Source organism: Bufo gargarizans, chromosome 1, assembly GCF_014858855.1.
Source record: "Bufo gargarizans isolate SCDJY-AF-19 chromosome 1, ASM1485885v1, whole genome shotgun sequence".
In the NCBI taxonomy this organism is placed as follows: Eukaryota; Metazoa; Chordata; class Amphibia; order Anura; family Bufonidae; genus Bufo; species Bufo gargarizans.
The window spans coordinates 729,617,765-729,635,060 of NC_058080.1; positions in this window are offsets into that span (position 1 = coordinate 729,617,765).

Here is a 17,296-nt window from a genome sequence, read left to right on the forward strand (position 1 = left end):
CTGTACTGTTGTTGCTGGGCAAGATATTTAGTGTCCGTCAAAGCACATTTTTTGTTCTGGGTTGAAGTACAATTCCCAATTTAGCAATTTCATAATTTAGTGGTTTCTGCTATATCAGAGCTATTTGAAATCTATCCCTAAAAGGGTATATAATATTGAAGGTGCACATAGGGTCATTCAGAATAACTTCACACACACCCGCTACTGTGTATTTCCAAGTCTAATTCTGTCACTAAACCCATACCTGTCACCCAGCGCCTAAATACTAGGCCTCAAATTTAAATCCCTCTAAATCTCTCGTTACCGTTGTCCTGTTGTAGCTGGGAAAGTTATTTAGTGCCCGTCAAAGCACATTTTTTGTTCTGGGTTGAAGTACAATTCCCAATTTAGCAATTTCATAATTTAGTGGTTCCTGCTATATCAGAGCTATTTGAAATCTATCCCTAAAAGGGTATATAATATTGAAGGTGCACATAGGGTCATTCAGAATAACTTCACACACACCCGCTACTGTGTATTTCCAAGTCTAATTCTGTCACTAAATCCATACCGGTGACCCAGCGCCTAAATACTAGGCCTCAAATTTAATTCCCTCTAAATCTCTCGTTACCCACCGCTGTACTGTTGTTGCTGGGCAAGATATTTAGTGTCCGTCAAAGCACATTTTTTGTTCTGGGTTGAAGTACAATTCCCAATTTAGCAATTTCATAATTTAGTGGTTTCTGCTATATCAGAGCTATTTGAAATCTATCCCTAAAAGGGTATATAATATTGAAGGTGCACATAGGGTCATTCAGAATAACTTCACACACACCCGCTACTGTGTATTTCCAAGTCTAATTCTGTCACTAAACCCATACCTGTCACCCAGCGCCTAAATACTAGGCCTCAAATTTAAATCCCTCTAAATCTCTCGTTACCGTTGTCCTGTTGTAGCTGGGAAAGTTATTTAGTGTCCGTCAAAGCACATTTTTTGTTCTGGGTTGAAGTACAATTCCCAATTTAGCAATTTCATAATTTAGTGGTTTCTGCTATATCAGAGCTATTTGAAATCTATCCCTAAAAAGGGTATATAATATTGAAGGTGCACATAGGGTCATTCAGAATAACTTCACACACACGCTTCTGTGCATTTCCAAGTCTAATTCTGTCACTAAATCCATACCGGTGACCCAGCGCCTAAATACTAGGCCTCAAATTTAATTCCCTCTAAATCTCTCGTTACCCACCGCTGTACTGTTGTTGCTGGGCAAGATATTTAGTGTCCGTCAAAGCACATTTTTTGTTCTGGGTTGAAGTACAATTCCCAATTTAGCAATTTCATAATTTAGTGGTTTCTGCTATATCAGAGCTATTTGAAATCTATCCCTAAAAGGGTATATAATATTGAAGGTGCACATAGGGTCATTCAGAATAACTTCACACACACCCGCTACTGTGTATTTCCAAGTCTAATTCTGTCACTAAATCCATACCGGTGACCCAGCGCCTAAATACTAGGCCTCAAATTTAATTCCCTCTAAATCTCTCGTTACCACCGCTGTACTGTTGTTGCTGGGCAAGATATTTAGTGTCCGTCAAAGCACATTTTTTGTTCTGGGTTGAAGTACAATTCCCAATTTAGCAATTTCATAATTTAGTGGTTTCTGCTATATCAGAGCTATTTGAAATCTATCCCTAAAAGGGTATATAATATTGAAGGTGCACATAGGGTCATTCAGAATAACTTCACACACACGCTTCTGTGCATTTCCAAGTCTAATTCTGTCACTAAATCCATACCGGTCACCCAGCGCCTAAATACTAGGCCTCAAATTTATATCCCGCTGAATTTGAATACAATACATTGGGCCAAATAATATATTTGTTGTTGTGGTGAACCATAACAATGAGAAAAACATCTAGTAAGGGACGCGGACGTGGACATGGTCGTGGTGGTGTTAGTGGACCCTCTGGTGCTGGGAGAGGACGTGGCCGTTCTGCCACATCCACACGTCCTAGTGTACCAACTACCTCAGGTCCCAGTAGCCGCCAGAATTTACAGCGATATATGGTGGGGCCCAATGCCGTTCTAAGGATGGTAAGGCCTGAGCAGGTACAGGCATTAGTCAATTGGGTGGCCGACAGTGGATCCAGCACGTTCACATTATCTCCCACCCAGTCTTCTGCAGAAAGCGCACAGATGGCGCCTGAAAACCAACCCCATCAGTCTGTCACATCACCCCCATGCATACCAGGGAAACTGTCTCAGCCTCAAGTTATGCAGCAGTCTCTTATGCTGTTTGAAGACTCCGCTGGCAGGGTTTCCCAAGGGCATCCACCTAGCCCTTCCCCAGCGGTGAAAGACATAGAATGCACTGACGCACAACCACTTATGTTTCCTGATGATGAGGACATGGGAATACCACCTCAGCATGTCTCTGATGATGACGAAACACAGGTGCCAACTGCTGCGTCTTTCTGCAGTGTGCAGACTGAACAGGAGGTCAGGGATCAAGACTGGGTGGAAGACGATGCAGGGGACGATGAGGTCCTAGACCCCACATGGAATGAAGGTCGTGCCACTGACTTTCACAGTTCGGAGGAAGAGGCAGTGGTGAGACCGAGCCAACAGCGTAGCAAAAGAGGGAGCAGTGGGCAAAAGCAGAACACCCGCCGCCAAGAGACTCCGCCTGCTACTGACCGCCGCCATCTGGGACCGAGCACCCCAAAGGCAGCTTCAAGGAGTTCCCTGGCATGGCACTTCTTCAAACAATGTGCTGACGACAAGACCCGAGTGGTTTGCACGCTGTGCCATCAGAGCCTGAAGCGAGGCATTAACGTTCTGAACCTGAGCACAACCTGCATGACCAGGCACCTGCATGCAAAGCATGAACTGCAGTGGAGTAAACACCTTAAAACCAAGGAAGTCACTCAGGCTCCCCCTGCTACCTCTTCTGCTGCTGCCGCCTCGGCCTATTCTGCTGCTGCCGCCTCGGCCTCTTCCTCCGCCTCTGGAGGAACGTTGGCACCTGCCGCCCAGCAAACAGGGGATGTACCACCAACACCACCACCACCACCTCCGTCACCAAGCGTCTCAACCATGTCACACGCCAGCGTTCAGCTCTCCATCTCACAAACATTTGATAGAAAGCGTAAATTCCCACCTAGCCACCCTCGATCCCTGGCCCTGAATGCCAGCATTTCTAAACTACTGGCCTATGAAATGCTGTCATTTAGGCTGGTGGACACAGACAGCTTCAAACAGCTCATGTCGCTTGCTGTCCCACAGTATGTTGTTCCCAGCCGGCACTACTTCTCCAAGAGAGCCGTGCCTTCCCTGCACAACCAAGTATCCGATAAAATCAAGTGTGCACTGCGCAACGCCATCTGTAGCAAGGTCCACCTAACCACAGATACGTGGACCAGTAAGCACGGCCAGGGACGCTATATCTCCCTAACTGCACACTGGGTAAATGTAGTGGCAGCTGGGCCCCAGGCGGAGAGCTGTTTGGCGCACGTCCTTCCGCCGCCAAGGATCGCAGGGCAACATTCTTTGCCTCCTGTTGCCACCTCCTCCTTCTCGGCTTCCTCCTCCTCTTCTTCCACCTGCTCATCCAGTCAGCCACACACCTTCACCACCAACTTCAGCACAGCCCGGGGTAAACGTCAGCAGGCCATTCTGAAACTCATATGTTTGGGGGACAGGCCCCACACCGCACAGGAGTTGTGGCGGGGTATAGAACAACAGACCGACGAGTGGTTGCTGCCGGTGAGCCTCAAGCCCGGCCTGGTGGTGTGTGATAATGGGCGAAATCTCGTTGCAGCTCTGGGACTAGCCAATTTGACGCACATCCCTTGCTTGGCGCATGTGCTGAATTTGGTGGTGCAGAAGTTCATTCACAACTACCCCGACATGTCAGAGCTGCTGCATAAAGTGCGGGCCGTCTGTTCGCGCTTCCGGCGTTCACATCCTGCTGCTGCTCGCCTGTCTGCGCTACAGCGTAACTTCGGCCTTCCCGCTCACCGCCTCATATGCGACGTGCCCACCAGGTGGAACTCCACCTTGCACATGCTGGACAGACTGTGCGAGCAGCAGCAGGCCATAGTGGAGTTTCAGCTGCAGCACGCACGGGTCAGTCGCACTACAGAACAGCACCACTTCACCACCAATGACTGGGCCTCCATGCGAGACCTGTGTGCCCTGTTGCGCTGTTTCGAGTACTCCACCAACATGGCCAGTGGCGATGACACCGTTATCAGCGTTACAATACCACTTCTATGTCTCCTTGAGAAAACACTTAGGGCGATGATGGAAGAGGAGGTGGCCCAGGAGGAGGAGGAGGAGGAGGAGGAAGAGGGGTCATTTTTAGCACTTTCAGGCCAGTCTCTTCGAAGTGACTCAGAGGGAGGTTTTTGGCAACAGCAGAGGCCAGGTACAAATGTGGCCAGCCAGGGCCCACTACTGGAGGACGAGGAGGACGAGGATGAGGAGGAGGTGGAGGAGGATGAGGATGAAGCATGGTCACAGCGGGGTGGCACCCAACGCAGCTCGGGTCCATCACTGGTGCGTGGCTGGGGGGAAAGGCAGGACGATGACGATACGCCTCCCACAGAGGACAGCTTGTCCTTACCCCTGGGCAGCCTGGCACACATGAGCGACTACATGCTGCAGTGCCTGCGCAACGACAGCAGAGTTGCCCACATTTTAACCTGTGCGGACTACTGGGTTGCCACCCTGCTGGATCCACGCTACAAAGACAATGTGCCCACCTTACTTCCTGCACTGGAGCGTGATAGGAAGATGCGCGAGTACAAGCGCACGTTGGTAGACGCGCTACTGAGAGCATTCCCAAATGTCACAGGGGAACAAGTGGAAGCCCAAGGCCAAGGCAGAGGAGGAGCAAGAGGTCGCCAAGGCAGCTGTGTCACGGCCAGCTCCTCTGAGGGCAGGGTTAGCATGGCAGAGATGTGGAAAACTTTTGTCAACACGCCACAGCTAACTGCACCACCACCTGATACGCAACGTGTTAGCAGGAGGCAACATTTCACTAACATGGTGGAACAGTACGTGTGCACACCCCTCCACGTACTGACTGATGGTTCGGCCCCATTCAACTTCTGGGTCTCTAAATTGTCCACGTGGCCAGAGCTAGCCTTTTATGCCTTGGAGGTGCTGGCCTGCCCGGCAGCCAGCGTTTTGTCTGAACGTGTATTCAGCACGGCAGGGGGCGTCATTACAGACAAACGCAGCCGCCTGTCTACAGCCAATGTGGACAAGCTGACGTTCATAAAAATGAACCAGGCATGGATCCCACAGGACCTGTCCGTCCCTTGTCCAGATTAGACATTAACTACCTCCCCATAACCATATATTATTGGACTCCAGGGCACTTCCTCATTCAATCCTATTTTTATTTTCATTTTACCATTATATTGCGAGGCTACCCAAAGTTGAATGAACCTCTCCTCTGCCTGTGTGCTAGGCCTAAATATATGCCAATGGACTGTTGCAGTGGTGGCTGACGTGAAGCCTCATTCTCTGCTATGACATGCAGACTGATTCTCTGCTGACATGAAGCCAGATTCTCTGTTACGGGACCTCTCTCCTCTGCCTGGGTGCTGGGCCTAAATTTATGACAATGGACTGTTGCAGTGGTGGGTGACGTGAAGCCTGATTCTCTGCTATGATATGAAGACTGATTCTCTGCTGACATGAAGCCAGATTGTCTGTTACGGGACCTTTCTCCTCTGCCTGGGTTCTGGGCCTAAATTTATGAAAATTGACTGTTGCAGTGGTGGGTGACGTGAAGCCTGATTCTCTGCTATGATATGAAGACTGATTCTCTGCTGACATGAAGCCAGATTGTCTGTTACGGGACCTTTCTCCTCTGCCTGGGTTCTGGGCCTAAATTTATGAAAATTGACTCTTACAGTGGTGGGTGACGTGAAGCCTGATTCTCTGCTATGATATGAAGACTGATTCTCTGCTGACATGAAGCCAGATTCTCTGTTACGGGACCTCTCTCCTCTGCCTGGGTGCTGGGCCTAAAATTATGACAATGGACTGTTGCAGTGGTGGCTGACGTGAAGCCTGATTCTCTGCTATGACATGCAGACTGATTCTCTGCTGTCATGAAGCCAGATTGTCTGTTACGGGACCTCTCTGCTCTGCCTGTGTGCTAGGCCTAAATATATGCCAATGGACTGTTGCAGTGGTGGCTGACGTGAAGCCTCATTCTCTGCTATGACATGCAGACTAATTCTCTGCTGACATGAAGCCAGATTGTCTGTTACGGGACCTCTCTCCTCTGCCTGGGTGCTGGGCCTAAATTTATGACAATGGACTGTTGCAGTGGTGGCTGACGTGAAGCCTGATTCTCTGCTATGACATGCAGACTAATTCTCTGCTGACATGAAGCCAGATTGTCTGTTACGGGACCTCTCTCCTCTGCCTGGGTGCTGGGCCTAAATATATGCCAATGGACTGTTGCAGTGGTGGCTGACGTGAAGCCTCATTCTCTGCTATGACATGCAGACTAATTCTCTGCTGTCATGAAGCCAGATTGTCTGTTACGGGACCTCTCTGCTCTGCCTGTGTGCTAGGCCTAAATATATGCCAATGGACTGTTGCAGTGGTGGGTGACGTGAAGCCTCATTCTCTGCTATGACATGCAGACTGATTCTCTGCTGACATGAAGCCAGATTGTCTGTTACGGGACCTCTCTGCTCTGCCTGTGTGCTAGGCCTAAATATATGCCAATGGACTGTTGCAGTGGTGGGTGACGTGAAGCCTCATTCTCTGCTATGACATGCAGACTGATTCTCTGCTGACATGAAGCCAGATTCTCTGTTACGGGACCTCTCTCCTCTGCCTGTGTGTGTGCTGGGCCTAAATATATGCCAATGGACTGTTGCAGTGGTGGCTGACGTGAAGCCTCATTCTCTGCTATGACATGCAGACTAATTCTCTGCTGACATGAAGACAGATTCTCTGTTACGGGACCTCCCTCCTCTGCCTGGGTGCTGGGCCTAAATATATGCCAATGGACTGTTGCAGTGGTGGCTGACGTGAAGCCTCATTCTCTGCTATGACATGCAGACTGATTCTCTGCTGACATGAAGCCAGATTCTCTGTTACGGGACCTCTCTCCTCTGCCTGTGTGTGTGCTGGGCCTAAATATATGCCAATGGACTGTTGCAGTGGTGGCTGACGTGAAGCCTCATTCTCTGCTATGACATGCAGACTGATTCTCTGCTGACATGAAGCCAGATTCTCTGTTACGGGACCTCTCTCCTCTGCCTGTGTGTGTGCTGGGCCTAAATATATGCCAATGGACTGTTGCAGTGGTGGCTGACGTGAAGCCTCATTCTCTGCTATGACATGCAGACTAATTCTCTGCTGACATGAAGACAGATTCTCTGTTACGGGACCTCCCTCCTCTGCCTGGGTGCTGGGCCTAAATATATGCCAATGGACTGTTGCAGTGGTGGCTGACGTGAAGCCTCATTCTCTGCTATGACATGCAGACTAATTCTCTGCTGACATGAAGACAGATTCTCTGTTACGGGACCTCTCTCCTCTGCCTGGGTGCCGGGGCCTAAATATCTGAGAATGGACTGTTCCAGTGGTGGGTGACGGGAAGCCAGATTCTCTGCTATGGAACCTCTCTCCAATTGATTTTGGTTAATTTTTATTTATTTAATTTTTATTTTAATTCATTTCCCTATCCACATTTGTTTGCAGGGGATTTACCTACATGTTGCTGCCTTTTGCAGCCCTCTAGCTCTTTCCTGGGCTGTTTTACAGCCTTTTTAGTGCCGAAAAGTTCGGGTCCCCATTGACTTCAATGGGGTTCGGGTTCGGGACGAAGTTCGGATCGGGTTCGGATCCCGAACCCGAACATTTCCGGGATGTTCGGCCGAACTTCTCGAACCCGAACATCCAGGTGTTCGCTCAACTCTAATCATGACGATTAACAAGGTTGCCCAAACTTTCGCATCCCCCTGTATATATATATATATATATTTTTTTTTTATTTTTTTTGGAGGTCAAATAAATTCAAAATCTTTAATTTTTTTTTCTATTTTTTTCTTTCTTTGGCAGGTCACTAAAAATTCTGACTGAAATACGTTTCGCATTTGCAACCACAAATACTTCTGCATGCAATGTTTCCACTGAAAGCAGGGGGTCTCTGAAGAGAGAGGAAAGTGAGAACAGTCACCTTGTCATCACTTGAACTTTCCGACCACTAAAAATCCTTGATGATCCATATTGTGTGTGTTTCTAAGGCTCAGCTTCCAATGACTTCATGCTGCTTTTGGATTTCCATGGAGTAGGATGATTCACTTTTTGCTTCTTTGTAGTTTCACTGATTCTATTTGATCTCCGAATCTTCAAGGAGAACTCAAGTCTCCAATGAAAGAGTAGCCAAACTGTGTCTTCGGTTTTCCAGACCTCCTAATCCCCACTACTTGTCAAGTAAGCCCTTGGCCCTATGATGTGCCTCTGTTGGATGCATTTTCTGGGCAGTAGAGCCGAGAGGATATTTAAACCAGGTAGGGCTGATCTTCTGCTTTAAATGCTATTTTTCTGAAAATCTGAAAATATTTAAAAGTGTGTGCCGGATAATATCTTTAAATAATATCTTTATATATATCTTTATAGTGCCTTTTTTCTGACACAGATCTCCAAACCTCCTGCATAGACAAATAGAATCTATGTTGCTTGCAGCCACCACTAGGGGGAGCTCAGGAGCATACTGCATACTGATCATACACTGAACTTAATAATAAGACAGTAAGCTACTGAGCTCCCTCTAGAGGTGGCTGCGGCGGACAGAATGGTGCGTCTTAACTTTAGCAATGTAGGACTTTTAGAACAGTGTGTCAGTGGCTGTTAAAAAAAAGATATATAGAAATAAAATAATAAAGATATATTAAGAAACCAATCAGCACAGAATTGTAGACCTAAAAATGAAATAACAAAAGGTAGAGATTAATTTTTAAGCTATAGTATAATTTAAAAGGGGTTCCCCACATTAGAAATTTACCGAGGGAGCGGGGATCCTTGATTTCTCAGTTGTTTCCAAAACTCCTATAGACTTAAATGGAGAGATAATGGCTACTTCTCTATCTGGTCCTGGATGAGGTTGCTGCCGGCTGTCCTGACAAATAGGGTTCAGGTAGATGGGGGTCCCAGAGGTAGAGCACACCATTAGCATTACATACTGTATTACTACAGTACTTTTTACTGTCTATTGTCTGTATATTGTCAGATGTGTTCCCTCTGACTACCAGCCATCTGACCACCATATTCAAGTGGTCACAGACAACTCGGCTACACAGTGGACTTCCTCTGCGCTGACTTGTTTTAGGTCCCTTCCTTTTATGAACATGAGAACTTTGCATCGGAAATCATGTCGCTTCACAACATAAAACCATCAAAAAAAATAGGATAAAAAGTTTGGAGAGAGAAGCAAGGAGATATTGTAGCAATTGTGGCTTACCGTATCAGGGCTGGCCAACCTGCGGCTCTTCAGCTGCTGTAAAACTACAACTCCCACCATGCCCTGCTGTAGGCTGTGTGGACATGCTGCGAGGGGTAGTTTTGCAACATCTGGAGAGCCTCAGGTTGGCCATCCCGGCTATACATGAAAGACTAGCAGGTGTAAACCAGATGTGGGACCTCATGGTGACCATACACATTATTTCAAAATAAATGGAGATGTCAGGATTCTCTCCTAATGGAAGATGTCAGGGAAAGAAGGATTGGGCAGTTGGATTTCAGCACGCCCGATCCTGTGTTCATAAAGGAGTAGTCCAGTGTCATGGAACCATGAACCAGACGTACAACAAGGAATAAGTGGAAAATAAGAAGGTTTTATTGAAGAGCAAGCCGTAAGCAAAGTCCGAACGGATGGCTAAACCGAAGCAGGGTCTTGCGGAGACAGAGGTCAGGAACCAGAAGGGTAGTCAGACGAAGCCAGGAACAGGAACCAACGGGGTAGTCAGACGAAGCCGGAATCAGGAACCAACGGGGTAGTCAGACGAAGCCGGAATCAGGAACCAACGGGGTAGTCAGACGAAGCCGGAATCAGGAACCAACGGGGTAGTCAGACGAGGCCAGGATCAGGAACCAGAAGCAGCAGCAGTCTTGGAAGCATGTGAACACAGGAGGACCAAGCAAGGAACTGAAGCCACAGACCTCCTATATATATGAGCTAGGCATCCAGCTCCTCCCAGTGGGAAGGAGGAGCCGCAGGGTGGGAGGCTACAAGAAAACCCAGAAACCAAGATGGCCGCCAGCACATGTCAAACGAAAGGAACAGCAAGGAGGTAAGACCATGACATCCAGTTGTTACACGTTATCTCCTATCCACAGGAGATAACTTTTAGATGGGGAGGGGGGGGGGGGTCTTCAAACCTGCATCAAAAAACCTGACCGTGTGGCCGTACCCTAAGTGCAACTCTACTTGTCCCGAAATTTTTTTTGCTATTCTCATTGAACGTACAGTTCAAGAAGGTGAAAACCCTAGCGGTAAGTCATCTACTTCATTGATAGCCTCAGGTTTCCACCGCTGAACCTCACGAGACCTTTAGCTACGTGCACACAGAAATGTATTAGATGTAGATTTTCCTGCAGATTTTGGTTTGGATTTGCAGCAGCTAAATCAGCAGTACAATTTTGGACCAGGTTATTGGAGGTCATATAGGTTGGGTCGCCCAGCTTTGCCAGGAAAAGATGGCACAAAAAAGATGACTAGCATTTACAACCACTTGATTTAAGAGTAACTTAGAGGGGAGTGTCTTTGATAATAACAGCCCAGCAGAAAGCGCAGTACACCCGATGCCCCTAGCCCCGGTCTCATCCTTTCGGGTGAAGGCTCTAATCAGGGCTGGCGTCAGCACCCGGCATGCCCGGGCAAGTGCCGGGGCCTACTGCTCCTGGGGGAGCCCACAGCCCAGCTGATTGTAATTGTGAAGCAGGGAACCATTTGCTCCCCATTGAGCTTCTGGCGCTCCACAGCAGCAGCACGATGTCCTTACACATGGTCCTACTGATCTGTGTAGGAGGAGGAGCGGTGCAGGCTGGGAAACAGCCTCTGCTCCTCCTACACAGCAGCGCCATGTGTCACAGTATCCTGCTGCTGCTGATGGGGAGCGCAGATCATGGGAGGAGCCAGGTGAGTATTTATAGTTTTTTTTTTTTGACCTAGTATTCCGGGGCAGAGTATTCCAGAGAGTAGGTGCAGCTCGAGAAAAGTCTTGAAGACGGGAGTGAGAGGTACGAATTATGGAGGTTATTCATCTTAGGTCGCTAACAGAACGGAGAGCACGAGTAGGGTGGTAGGTGGAGATGAGGGAGCAGATGTATGGAGGTGCAGCACTGTGGAGAGCACGAGTAGGGTGGTAGGTGGAGATGAGGGAGGAGATGTATGGAGGTGCAGCACTGTGGAGAGCACGAGTAGGGTGGTAGATGGAGATGAGGGAGGAGATGTATGGAGGTGCAGCACTGTGAAGAGCACGAGTAGGGTGGTAGGTGGAGATGAGGGAGGAGATGTATGGAGGTGCAGCACTGTGGAGAGCACGAGTAGGGTGGTAGGTGGAGATGAGGGAGGAGATGTATGGAGGTGCAGCACTATGGAGAGCACGAGTAGGGTGGTAGGTGGAGATGAGGGAGGAGATGTATGGAGGTGCAGCACTGTGGAGAGCTTTGTGGGTGAGGGTGAGAAGTTTGAACTGTATTTTGTGGTAGATGGACAACCAGTGAAGTGACTCGCACAGACTAGTAGCATCAGTGTACCGGTTGGATGGATAGATGAGCCTGGCTGCAGCATTTAGAACAGACTGAAGGGGGGAGAGTTTAGTGAGAAGGAGACCGTGAGAGTTTAGTGAGAGGAAGATGGCACATATCTGGCATATGTACTGTGAGGGGGCACATATCTTGGCATATCCACCGTAAGGGGGCACACATCTTGGCATATTAACTGTGAGGGGGCGCATATCTTGGCATATCTACTCTGAAGGGGGCATATCTTGGCATATCTACTGTGAGGTGGCATATGTCTGTGAGTAGACCTGAGGGACTGAAACACTGGGTAGGAAAGTAAAGTAGGCACATAAGGACTGATTCACATATATACGCTCTGTAGCTCTGTGTAAGGTATTTAATCTATAATACATGCAGTTTCATTGCTGCAAGCGTCGTGCAAAATGCCACAAGGGGGCCCACTGAGACTTTAGGGCCCACATGAACCTGGAGCCGGCCCTGGCTCTAATCCCCCCTTCTCAGCAGAAGTTATTTGCTTTGCGGATTTAATGGTTTATCTATTAGGACGCACATTAACGTCACGGACGGGTCTTGTTCTGTTTTGACAGCTGTAGCTCTGTGACCCTTTTATACCTTTGAAGTGACAACACGGTAACACAGCATGGCAGCCAAACCACCAGTACAGGGATCCTCCCATCAGGGATCCCAGCCCGCCAGGGTAATATTTCACTCCTGCGGTAGTCTGGTCCTGAGGCCACAATTAAGACAGATGGTGGAGGGCGCAAATGTCAGGGGGCCCAAATGATACCTGTGTCCCATACGACCAGCACTATAAAGGATGCATGATAGTTGGAGGGACTAGTTATAGATTTTGCACTGGGGCCTAGGTGCTTTGAGTAATGGCAGAGTCTAAATTCTTTAAAGGGGTTGTTCATCACCTGACATTGGTCATTGAGGGACGAAGCTGCACGCTGGGCAGGAGAGTGGCTGAGGTCACCATCTGCCACCCGTCAAATATCAAGCATGTGTCCTATACTTTCTATCCTCTGCAGCCTCTCTCTATGCCCCATGTCAGATCAGGTGAGAAACAGTAGCTGGGCAATCCATTCGGATAGTGTTCTCCAACCTGTGGCTCTGCAGCTGTTGCAAAACTACAACTCCCAGCATGCCCCGACAACTGCCTCGGCACTTTCCCCACCCTGTGCGCAGCGGCGTTTCTCCACGCTTGATGTCAGATCCAGACAATCCCTTTCAGGTGTTACTTACAAGCCTAAAAATGTCCTGTAAAAAGTCATTAAGCAGACTTAAAGGGGTTGTTCATGTGCAGTATCCCAGTCCCAGGGGTATCTGCAAATGGTGTGTTGTAATGTTTGCACTGTACACAAGCAGGTGAGGTATGGCTGACATCAGAGATGGGGCTAACCACTGTATTCCTCCCATCTTGGTAGGAGTGGGCTGGTTCTACTTCCTGCCTGGAGGGGGAGTCTTACCTAGGACTTTGAGGAGTGAGGAAGTATGTCCTATTGCCCCTGCTCCAAGGGCCTTAGGGACCAGAGAATCAACTCATCTGTGCGACTACTACTCCAGAGGGCCTTCAAAGACAAAACTACAGATATCCTGCAAAGCTACAGCAATTACAGCCAGCAGAATGACCAGCAACCATAGCTATCCAGACCCTGCTGCAGATGAGGGACTATGGCTCAGACACCCATGTCAGACCTCAAAAAAGCCTGCATTACACAGTGGACACCTATAGGCACAGATGCCAGCTTTCAGCTGTTAGCCAGAAGTTCAGGGGGGAAACATCAGCAAGATACAGTAGCATATGAGATGTGCCATCATCTGTTACTTTGCCAGCCACCATACCTCATCATGTGGGGATGTAAATTGCAGTGTGGAAACTACTGCTGGATGTACTACAACTCCTATTATGCACTACTTCTGGACTGATTTTTTTATATCACCTTTCCACATCAACGATTTCACACACATCATTTCATCAGGGCCACTACCACTCCCATTTTCTGTAATAACTCCTCAGGGGCTCGCTGGATATCCCTGGAGATGTTTTCTACAGCCCCCCTCTGCATGTCCAGACTTGGGGTGGTAATTATTCTTACCTGATCCCTGGCTCTGACCTCTGGCTCCAGATCCTGGGTCTCTCAGCGTAAACATCTTTTGACGCGGCTCATGTGACCACTGCAGCCAATGACTGGCCACAGCGGTCACATAACCCATATCAAAACGGATGTTTATGCGCGGAGACCCAGAATCTGCAACGATGGACCCAGAATCCAACAACAAGGATCAGGTAAGAATGATTACCACCGCGGGTCTTGCTGGGGGGTTTGTAGAAAAGGTCTCCCGGAGTGAACTACCCCTTTAAAGCTATGGAAGCTTTGAGGGGAATTTTTTAGATAATATTTTTTTTCAATTGGTCTTGAAAAAAATTCAGCAGTTTTTGTCCTACAGGATTAAGCTTCCATCTATCTGCAGAGTATCTTGCTTTCAGTTTCACACTGAACCCATCATGTTGCTGTTCTGACGGCTTGATGTATAACCTTATCTCTGAACTCCTGACAACTTATAAACACTGGTTATAGCTAAATTCTTATCAAACTATGGCTTAAAGATTGGAGATCTCAGACTCAGGACATGTCCACAGGAGACGGAAAATGTGCAGCATATTACTACAGCAGTTACAGTTGCAAGAAAAAGTATGTGAACCCTTTGGAATGATATGGATTTCTGCACAAATTGGTCATAAAATGTGATCTGATCTTCATCTAAGTTACAACAATAGACAATCACAGTCTGCTTAAACTAATAACACACAAAGAATTAAATGTTACCATGTTTTTATTGAACACACCATATAAACATTCACAGTGCAGGTGGAAAAAGTATATGAACCCCTAGACTAGGTGTTGGTTAAAGCTGCCCTGCCCTATAAAAAAACACACACCAGTTCTGGGTTTGCTTTTCACAAATAGCATTGCCTGATGTGAATGATGCCTCGCACGAAAGAGCTCTCAGAAGACCTACGATTAAGAATTGTTGACTTGCATAAAGCTGGAAAGGGTTATTGTGGCGAAACCAACCTTGCCACTGGGTTTTGGAGAGGCCTGTTTACCAGCCTCTTGCCTCAGGATTACGGCCCTTTAAGATACTTTTACTAACTTTTAAACCCCTGAACCTATTCAAGTGAATTTTGGATAGGTTTGTCCCCAGGTTATACTGGTTAAATTGATATAAGTTATATGTATGTACAATGTAAACTCCCAAAGTTGTAACAATTTATAAGAAGTGTAACTTTTCAGCGTAGGAGATAGTTGAGTAGATACAGAAATTGACTCAATTATCTCCTAGACAGAGGGGAGGAATATGCTGGGTGTGTTTCTATTGTCCCATTGTGTGTTTAAATGGTGATTTCTGTCCTGTTGTCTCCACATGTGTATTGGCGATTTCCCTTTGTCCTGAGAGATAATTGGATTGCTCCTCGGGTGTCTCCAGGGCAGAGAGGAGGAAACCATGATGCATTGTGGGGATGTGTTGTGTCCGTGTTTCCTGAATTGCTACATATCTGTCCTGTGTCACAGTCTTCCTTCTGGTCCCCTAGGGGCGTGTCCGATTGGTTGCTGTACTTACATTGTATGTGTTGTAATATATTGATTGGTTGTATTTAAAAACCCTGTGGGCAGTACTATGTTTGTGGATTGTGAATAAAAGAGGCTGTACGTGCAAGTACAGTCAGTTGCTGCTTTTATACCTTCATGAAGTTTTGGCTCATGTTTGGGGAATGCGATAACTACACTCTTGGGGATTGCTATATCACAATACTCCCCTGAGTATAAGCTCTTGTAAGAGCTTGTTCATGGTTCCTGCTCTCTGGATGTAGGAGAGGTTCACCCACTGGAAGCTGAAGCCCGGTCTTGGGTCCAGCGTGGGTGGAGGACACTAAGACCCCAACCAAGCTGCGGTGGTTCGTGGGGTCTGCAGTGCGTACGGTGTCAGGTGGAGTGCTTGGAGTCCTCGGAAAGCACTAGGAGCATCTATTGACGGAGGTACCCGGTCGGGGTGCCAGGCGTTCCGTTACATTGGTGGCAGCAGTGGGATGGCGTCCTAGTGTCAGGAGAAGCAGCTCGGAGACACCGTTCGTGGAGTATATTGAGGGCAACGCTAGTATCCGTATAGCGCCCCTGGCTACAGCAATATGGATGCTGTTGGTTCCAGCACAGCATTCAATGAGGAAGATCACCAGGATTACAGGGATGCCGAGCGGAAAGGTGTATGGCACCAGGCCCTGGAGGACGTGCAGCGTCGGAGGGGTGAGAGTCTTCCCAGTGAGGAGCAGAGATTGCGAATGTGATTGGCGCTGCGACTACCTCTACTGGGAGAGCAACCATTGATGGAGTGGGTGTCAGAGCTTGAGACACTGGTATGGCAGGAAACCTGGCTGGATGACGCTTACCAAGCACTATGGTGGGACACAGTACGCCAAGCCCGAAGGTGAGGAATATAATTGCCCTGGGTTATTGTGGGAGTCTTTTGAAGACATCGACTTTGGGAGCACAGAAGAGTCTAGATTTTGGGACATTACTGAATACAGGTGGGACTTGCACAATTGGCCTACAACTAGTGGGGTGGGGGCAGATCTGACCTTTCTGGTCCAAAGGGAGTGGGAGCTGGAGCAAGATTATCAACAGTTGTTTCGCTCGATTCAAGCCCAGCACAAGATACAAGACAGTTGGATACCAGGTCCAGACCTGCAGCCCTACCCCTGGCAAGTCACAGCTGAGGTATCCCCTACTTCCTCACCAACTGTGGAGGTAGGGGACTTCATGGACTGGTACTGGGAGGAACCCCAGTCGGCAGGTGGAGATGGGACCGTAGTCACTCCACCGTCCCAACAGGTGGCTGGGCAGGCGGCCCAGATCCCCAACTGCCACTGGGAGTACAGTGAGAGGAGATTGTTGGTCCCTCATCTCTGCAACAACCAGAATCACTGGTAGTGGAGACAGCCGGTCTCACTACCCAGCGGCAGTATACTCTACAGGGAGAGGAGACAGTTGGTCTCTCTCTCCAGCGGCAGATGGGGTATCCAGAGGAGGGGGTAAGTGATAGCCCCCCTCCACAGCTATACTGAGGGTAGTGGGTAAGGCTTTAAACCCCACTGACCCCTCTCCAGCAGAAGAGCTGGCATCAGAGCAGAGCGCAGTCGGCCTCTGCCCTCCCCTATCCTCTTGTCCAGAGGCTGACTCCCCACCGGCTACCCCAGCGGAAGAGCTGGCATCTGGGCAGAGCGCAGTTGGCCTTTGCCCTCCCCTATCCTCTTGTCCAGAGGCTGACTCCCCACAGGCTACCCCAGCAGAAGAGCTGGCATCAGGGCAGAGCGCCGTTGGCCTCTGCCCTCCCCTATCCTCTTCTTCAGAGCTGGACTTCACACAGGCTACCCCAGCGGAAGAGCTGGCATCTGGGCAGAGAGCAGTCGGCCTCTGCCCACCAAGTACCTACAGCTCCAAGCTGGAGAACCACAAGGAATCA